Source organism: Bos grunniens, chromosome 8 (genome assembly GCF_055505025.1).
Source record: "Bos grunniens cultivar Pamir isolate PY7600 chromosome 8, Bosgru_T2T1.0, whole genome shotgun sequence".
Classification (NCBI taxonomy): Eukaryota; Metazoa; Chordata; class Mammalia; order Artiodactyla; family Bovidae; genus Bos; species Bos grunniens.
Window position 1 is genome coordinate 75,964,726 of NC_141172.1, and position 8,464 is coordinate 75,973,189.

Below are 8,464 nucleotides of genomic sequence, written 5' to 3' on the forward strand. Positions count from 1 at the left end.
ACCAGAAAATTACTAGAGCTAATCAATGAATATAGTAAAGTTGCAGGATATAAAATCAACACACAGAAATCCCTTGCATTCCTATACACTAACAGTGAGAAAATAGAAAGAGAAATTAAGGAAACAATTTCATTCAGCATTTCAACCAAAAGAATAAAATACTTAGGAATATTTCTACCTAAAGAAACAAAAGACCTATATATAGAAAACTATAAAACACTGATGAAAGAAATCAAAGAGGACACTAATAGATGGAGAAATATACCGTGTTCATGGATCAGAAGAATCAATATAGTGAAAATGAATATACTACCCAAAGTAATCTATAGATTCAATACAATCTCTATCAAGCTACCAATGGTATTTTTCACAGAGCTAGAACAAATAATTTCACAATTTGTATGGAAATACAAAAAACCTCGAATAGCCAAAGCTATCTTGAGAAAGAAGAATGGAACTGGAGGAATCAACCTACCTGACTTCAGGCTCTACTACAAACCCACAGTCATCAAGACACAAAGACAGAAAGACATACTGGCACAAAGACAGAAATATAGATCAATGGAACAAAATAGAAAGCCCAGAGATAAATCCATGCACCTATGGACACCTTATCTTTGACAAAGGATGCAAGACTATACAATGGGGAAAAGACAATCTCTTTAACAATGGTGCTGGGAAACCTGGTCAACCACTTGTAAAAGAATGAAACTAGAACACTTTCTAACACCATACACAAAAATATACTCAAAATGGATTAAAGATCTAAACAAGGACCAGAAACTATAAAACTCCTAGAGGAGAACATAGGCAAAACACTCTCCAACATAAATCACAGCAGGATCCTCTATGACCCACCTGCCAGAATATTGGAAATAAAAGCAAAAATAAACAAATGGGACCTAATTAAACTTAAAAGCTTCTGCACAACAAAGGAAACTATAAGCAAGGTGAAAAGACAGCCTTCAGAATGGGAGAAAATAATAGCAAATGAAGCAACTGACAATGAATTAATCTAAAAAATATACAAGCAATTCCTGCAGCTCAATTCCAGAAAAATAAACGACCCAATCAAACAGTGGGCCAAAGAACTAAACAGACATTTCTCCAAATAAGACATACAGATGGCTAACAAACACATGAAAAGATGCTCAACATCACTCATTATCAGAGAAATGCAAATCAAAACCACTATGAGGTACCATTTCAAGCTAGTCAGAATGGCTGCAATCCAAAAGTCTACAAGCAATAAATGCTGGAGAGGGTGTGGAGAAAAGGGAACCCTCTTACACTGTTGGTGGGAATGCAAACTAGTACAGCCAGTATGGAGAACAGTGTGGAGATTCCTTAAAAAACTGGAAATAGAACTGCCATACGACAGCAGTGGGATTGCACAATCCCACTACTGGGCATACACACCAAGGAAACCAGAATTGAAAGAGACATGTTTACCCCAATGTTCATCACAGCACTGTTCATAATAGCCAGGACATGGAAGCAACCTAGGTGTCCATCAGCAGACGAATGGATAAGAAAGCTGTGGTACATACACACAATGGAGTATTACTCAGCCATTAAAAAGAATAAATTTGAATCAGTTCTAATGAGGTGGATGAAACTGGAGCCTATTATACAGAGTGAAGTAATCTAGAAAGAAAAACACCAATACAGTATAATAACACATATATATGGAATTTAGAAAGATGGTAACAACAACCCTGTATGTGAGACAGCAAAAGAGACACAGATGTATAGCCTTTTGGACTCTGTGGGAGATGGTGAAGGTGGGATGATTTGGGAGAATGGCACTGAAACATGTATATTATTATATGTGAAATGAATCGCTAGACCAGGTTTGATGCATGATACAGGATGCTCAGGGCTGGTGCACTGGGATGACTCAGAGGGATGGGATGGGGAGGGAGGTGGGAGGGGGGATCAGGATGGGGAACACATGTACACCCATGGCGGATTCATGTCAATATATGGCAAAACCAATACAATATTGTAAAGTAATTAGCCTCCAATTAAAATAAATAAATTTATATTTTAAAAAAACATGAAAAAAAAATCTTTGGTCCAACAAAGTCTCACATATCCCCAAATCATGCATCCATTCCTTTCCTTTTGCCTCAATTCCAGTCAGTGATGATGGGTCAAATCATTGCAGAGAATGATGCTGGCTGCTCTGCCAAGACACAAAAATGTATCAGGTGGAATCCTGGCTTCCAGTCCATTCATCCATCGACTAGAGTGTATTGGTTATTCCAGTGACTTAAATAAGGAAAAATCAAAAAACCAAAGCCAAAACCCTAAAGATTTATATAACCACTTTTCTGGGGTCTAGTTAGGATCCCACAGAGAAGAAAGTACCTGATAGTTTGCAGATAGGTGCTGATTGCCACCAAGCTCAAGTCTGTTACCTGAGAGCAGGAGCTGAGGACCAGACTGTCAAATTTAGGATATCATGTGACAATGAGATGGACAGTCTGATCTCTCACCTACAGGAGAAAACAGACAGGATTTATTTTCAAGCACATGTCTCTCTTCACAGAGAAGATGGGGCAATGAATGGAGAGTGTTAGAGATTAAAATGTTCGTTTTTCTCAGCTGTGTTATAATCATCATCACAATCATCATATTAATAGTTTTCATTGGAGGACTGCCTGAGGTATGTTGGATTCTGAGCAAGGGATTTATGTGTGTTAGCTCTAAATCTTTCAGTAGTCCCAACAAAATAGATATTTTTATCCCCACTTTACAAATAAGGAAATTGTGGGTCTGGTAATTAAATGTCTTGTTAAAGCTACCCCTGTGTAAAAAACAAAGCTGAAAATCAAATCTGGAACTGGTGATTCCAAAGCCCATGCTTTTTCCAAAGCATTTTCAGTTTAGAAAAAAACTGTGATCTGATGCAAGCACCAAGGTTCTTTATTAGTAAAATCAGCAAGTAAGAGAGACCTTGAAAAACTGATGATATAAAATGAAATTAGCTGTAAGATTCTAAAGTGAAAAATTTAGGTTTCATAGGTTGTGTTTTAATGAAACAAGTTATGAAACGCTAAGAAAGTAATATGTTATAAAGGATCAGAATGTACCAAACTGGAACCTGATAAATGTTGGAAAATCAGATATAATCTATGGCTAACTCCAAGATTTTATATGATTTTTCTACTTATCTTACTATTGCTCATTAGGTTTTTACTTTTGACCATCATTTTAATGACTACATAGTACTCTATTAACATAAATACTTTATTTCCCTAATATCATCATTATATAAAAAATCACTAATAAGCACCTAATTGTAATTAGGATGGTGCTAGGCACTGAACACAGACCCAAGCCATAAAAAAGGATGAAATCTTGTCATTTGTGACAACATGAATGGCCCTAGAGGGTATATGCTAAGTAAAATAAGTCAGAGAAAGACAAATACTGTATGATTTCACTTACATGTGGAATCTAATATAATAAAACAGGAACAGAGTTATAGATACAGAGAAAAAAAGAGCTGGTTGCCAGAGATGGGAGGGTAGGAGGAAGAGAGAAGTAGCTGAGGGAGATTAAGAGATACAAACTCCCAAATGCAAAATAAATGAATCGCAGGTATGAAATGTGCATTGTGAGGGAATATATAATTGTTTTTTTTTTTAAGTAAAACTTACAGAGTAGGTAAATTAAGAAGAAGCTTTCATTTTACAGATGATTCTAGGCAAAGTTCTTAAGTATAACAAGCTTTTACTATACATTCAAAATGAGAATTGATTCTCAAAAATTCAATTGACACATAATTTACTGTGATACAGCCTTCAGAGCCTGGTTTCAACCCAATCATTAAGTAAACAAAAATTTACAGTGCACTGACTATGTGCTGGGAACTGTGCTTTGCTTCGTGATCAACACCAAAAGCCCCAATGGCCTTTTGGGGCTAGGCTCCAAATCTGTGCTCTCGCACATCTGTTTTAGTGCCAGAATCTATAGAATCCCCATCTGAATATCAAGGAGAGTCATGGACATGCTTATCCCATATTGTGTTTAGATTAACAACAGAAACTCAAATATGATAGTAATACAGCATTATTACACTCAAATAATTTAATCAATAGGCCCTGTCCTTGTATGGCACCCATCATCTTATTTAGGATATTGAGTAATCCAGAATGGCTCACATAATGCTCATTTAGGAACTTTTCATGGATTAAAAGTGAATGCCTAGAAACTGAGTAAGATTGAGCTATTGTTGTGTGAGTTTGCTGTTTTGAGTGAAAAGAGACTAAGAATGAAACCTTATTTATTCCCAGAATTTTGAGTTTGTGAAAGACTTCCCCAAACATATCTAAATACAACATCAAGCAAGCTAAGAGCAGACTGTCATCTCTTAAAGAATTCCTTTCAAAGACATGACATTTTGATTAAAAAGAAGGAGAAATATAGTATTGTTCTTCTCTTGTTAATTCATTCAGGGTTTAAGGCAAGAACACTTCAGAACCCAAGATGATCCTAGTAAAAAGAGAAAACTGAGAACTTAAAAATTTTAATGCAACTGCTGAAGTCAGAATATCTTTTCATTGGCTTCCAATCAACCAGCATCAAACAAAATGATAATAATCTGTTTTCAGCCAGAAGTACTATCCACTCCAAGCTCACAGAATTTCAATCAACATTTAATTTGTGAAAAGCAGCCTGTCCCATTGTCACATCACCGTTTGGCTAATCATGTCTGAGGGGGAGGACAGATTCCCTTCTCACACAGACTGAAGCCAAGTGAATATAGTGGGGGGAAACCAGCAAACCTGGGTCCAGACTTACAAGCTTCATGACCTGGACCATTTTTCTTTCACCTCCCAGAACCTCAATGACTCTACCTGTAAATTGGGGACAATGCTTCTTCTCACACAGGTAGATGGGAAGCTGGTGAAATAATGTGTGTAACAAGTGCCTTATATGTTCCTGAAACATGGAAGGGGCTCTGTAAATAATAGCTATTATCATTATCTCTTATTTAGTAGTTCCATTGAATTATTGTAAATACTAGCTCAGTTAGAAGAATGGAAAAAGATTCAGTTAACTAGATCAACTTTTAGATCTGCTACCTACATATTCTATAACCAAATAGCAATGTTTTCTCAGTGAAACAGTTTCAAATATTTCTTCTCTTGAGTAGAAGAAATGGTCCACTGTCCAAACCCTTTCTATCACACCGATACTCTGTGATTCTGTCCCCTGTAAAATGTACATTTCAGAACATTATTTCATGATGAGGTGGGAAAGACATGGAAGCATTATTTAGTTTCATGTTCTGAAAACTTAGGCAGGTGGAAACCAATTAAAATGTCAGTCTGAGTCCAAGAAGTCTCATCATTTTGAAGCCAGCAACATTAAGGGCAGTCACCTCTTGTAAGTTCTCCAGGCTCCTGACCAGGCAGGCCTTAGAGACCTTGGGGACTCTCCCAATATTCAGGATCTGAAGGTGTGAACACTGCGAGGCCAGGGAGCCCACACTCCTGGCAGTAAGAGCAAGGCAGCCAAATACTTCTATTTTGTGGAGACTCTGGAAGGAAAAAAAAAAAAGTAAAATATTATACTGTACTCCCTGATTCACTGCACTTGAGCAGATTCCCCAACTCACCCGAGTGACATTTTTACTTTTTCATGGTGGAAAGTCTGCATTTTAACATTATATTTGAGAAGTGAACATATAGTGCTGATAACACGAAATGAACTGGTAAACTTGATCAACAGATGAAGAAAATTCACTAAGCGTGGTGCCCTCAGCAAATCCAAGCCATGTTGACTCGCCTTATTTATGGTAGTTGTGTTCTAGGAAGCTGCTCAAACACTGGGTTAGCAAATCCTCAATCATTGCCTCTAAGGAAATACAGGGTTAGATTCCTGTGAGCTTCTGGTCATAATGTTTTTGTCAACTGGTTAATACATAACCTTGTTTTAATGTGTGTTTTTGTTTAAAAGCACCTCATTTAATGTATATTATTGATTCATTAACACTGAACTCATGGCCAACAGGACTATAACTCGTACTTGAACAAAGCCAGTTTGACATGTGTATTTACTCTACAAGACACACCATAGCCCTCTCACCCTTAGGAATACTAAATAGCTCTTCAGTACTATATTTGGAGGCCATTTTAATAGCAAGTCACTAATAAAAAGCACAAACAATGGGAAAACATGGCACTAAATGGACCATGAAAAGGATACCTCCTTATAGTAGGACTAAAACAAGAAGATAGAACCTCACCCTATTGGATCTCAGCTGAGAACATGCACCTTGGACAACTCAATTTTTCAGTTCAGTTCAGTTGCTCAGTTGTGTCCGACTCTTTGCGACTCCATGAATCACAGCACGCCAGGCCTCCCTGTCCATCACAAACACCTGGAGTTTACTCAAACTCATGTCCATCGAGTCGGTGATGCCATCCAGCCATCTCATCCTCTGTCGTCCTCTTCTCCTTCTGCCCCCAATCCCTCCCAGCATCAGGGTCTTTTCCAATGAGTCAACTCTTCATATGAGGTGGCCAAAGTATTGGAGTTTCGGCTTTAGCATCAGTCCTTCCAATGAACACCCAGGACTGATCTCCTTTAGAATGGACTGGTTGGATCTCCTCACAGTCCAAGGGACTCTCAAGAGTCTTCTCCAACACCACAGTTCAAAAGCATCAATTCTTCGGCGCTCAGCTTTCTTCACAGTCCAGCTCTCACATCCATACATGGCCACTGGAAAAACCATAGCCTTGACTAGATGGACCTTTGTTGGCAAAATAATATCTCTGCTTTTTAATATGCTGTCTAGGTTGGTCATAACTTTCCTTCCAAGGGGTAAATGTCTTTAATTTCATGGCTGCAGTCACCATCTGCAGTGATTTTGGAGCCCAGAAAAATAGAGTCTGACACTGTTTCCAGTTTCTCCATCTATTTCCCATGAAGTGATGGGACCAGATGCCATGATCTTAGTGACACCTAAATTATAGGATAGCAATGCTCAATGGCAGTGGAGGTTTATAAAAAATATTTTCACATTTCTTATAAATAGATTGTATTCAGGAATATGAAACCACCCCTCACTCTCAAATTACAGGACGTGTAAACCTGTCTGATTGTTTTAAAACATGAAAGCTCGCAGTTATTTGTGTCTGTTCTAGCAGCTTGGTGCTCTTGGTATATTTTTCACACATATCTGTCTGACCTGAGTCACTACTATGACCTAGAAAATTTCAGGTCGTAGTGAGGGCACAGGGAAGATAGTAAGTAATAATACTGTCTACTTGGAGGACTTACATTGTCATCCAGTGGTTAAGAAACTGCCTTGCAATTCAGGGTATGAGGCTTCAATCCCTGGGTCAGGGAACTAAGATCCCACATGCCACGGAGCAACTAAGCCTTTCACCACAACTACTGAGCCCGCATGCCACAGCTAGAGAGTCCATGCACCGCACGGAAAGATCCTGTGTGCCACAACTAAGGCCCCACACAGTTAAATAAATAAGTAAATATTTTAAAACAAACAGAACAGAAGAGCACATTGGGTACTTGCTATTAGACTGCAAGCCCATGCGTTGGTTCTGAAGAAATCAGGCAACTCCCACCAGTCCCTCTTTTTGTGTGACTTTCAGTTGAATGATTACCTAAAGCAGCAGCTCTCCTCCAAATGTGGTTCTGTAACCAGCAGTAACCTGTTAGAAATACAAATACCTAGAGCCCACCCCAGAACCTCTGAGGGTGGGGCCCGGTGACTTGTGGTTTAACAAGCCCTCCAGGTGATTCTCATGCCTCTTTAATTTGACAATCACTGACCTCAGGAATCTTCCTAATTATTCCCAGGTCACTTGAGTAGTTAGCACAGGCACATGGGTCCTGAGTCCATGATTACATCTTGGATAATTGAATTCACTATGGAATAATGAAGCTTTAATCTATATTCCCCAGAACCAGCACAACATAATAAAATACCTTTTTAAACTGACAGTGTATTTTTAGTACATTATTTCAAAATCAATTCATATTACATGAGTAATATGTTGACTTTACTGTTGACTACTGCAAAATTGGATGAGGTATGCAGGACCATGAATGAGTTATTGTGGGATATTTTAACACATGAACTATTAATTTATTGCCCCATCCATCTAGATAGGTTAATCTCTATTAAGGAATTTTTTTTTTAAGACAATAGGAGAGTATTCAGGTGTAGAATGAGTATATGTTGTGTGTTTGTGACTACATTTATGTGTATAGAAGCAAAAATCAGAAATAAAAACAGCATATTATAGAGTGTAAGTATTATAATAAAATACGACAAACCATTATAAGACATTTTTTCTGAGGACATGATTAATTTCCCAGTTATTTAAATACATATTTGTTCTATTGATTTGATAGTGTTACAGCCAAGTTACTCATAGTCCACTAGAACTTGTTACTGAATAGAAGTCAGATTTCACTA

General features: G+C 37.8%; 1 long non-coding RNA gene across 5 annotated transcripts; it reads right to left on the bottom strand.

Annotated features, from left to right (window-relative positions):
• Positions 1 to 2,030: 2,030 nt before the first annotated feature.
• Positions 2,031 to 7,793, bottom strand: LOC147367487 (uncharacterized). 5 transcript variants are annotated; one of them, XR_015170130.1, is made up of 4 exons: positions 6,263 to 7,636; positions 5,396 to 5,554; positions 2,374 to 2,501; positions 2,031 to 2,183 (listed from the first exon to the last, which is right to left on the bottom strand). It is a non-coding gene; the product is annotated as an uncharacterized LOC147367487 (long non-coding RNA). The 5 variants fall into 5 exon arrangements; XR_015170128.1 differs by lacking the exons at positions 2,031 to 2,183; positions 2,374 to 2,501 and adding an exon at positions 7,647 to 7,782 and having other exon boundaries at positions 4,523 to 5,554; positions 6,263 to 6,738; XR_015170129.1 differs by lacking the exons at positions 2,031 to 2,183; positions 2,374 to 2,501 and having other exon boundaries at positions 4,523 to 5,554; positions 6,263 to 6,738; positions 7,300 to 7,636.
• Positions 7,794 to 8,464: the final 671 nt, after the last annotated feature.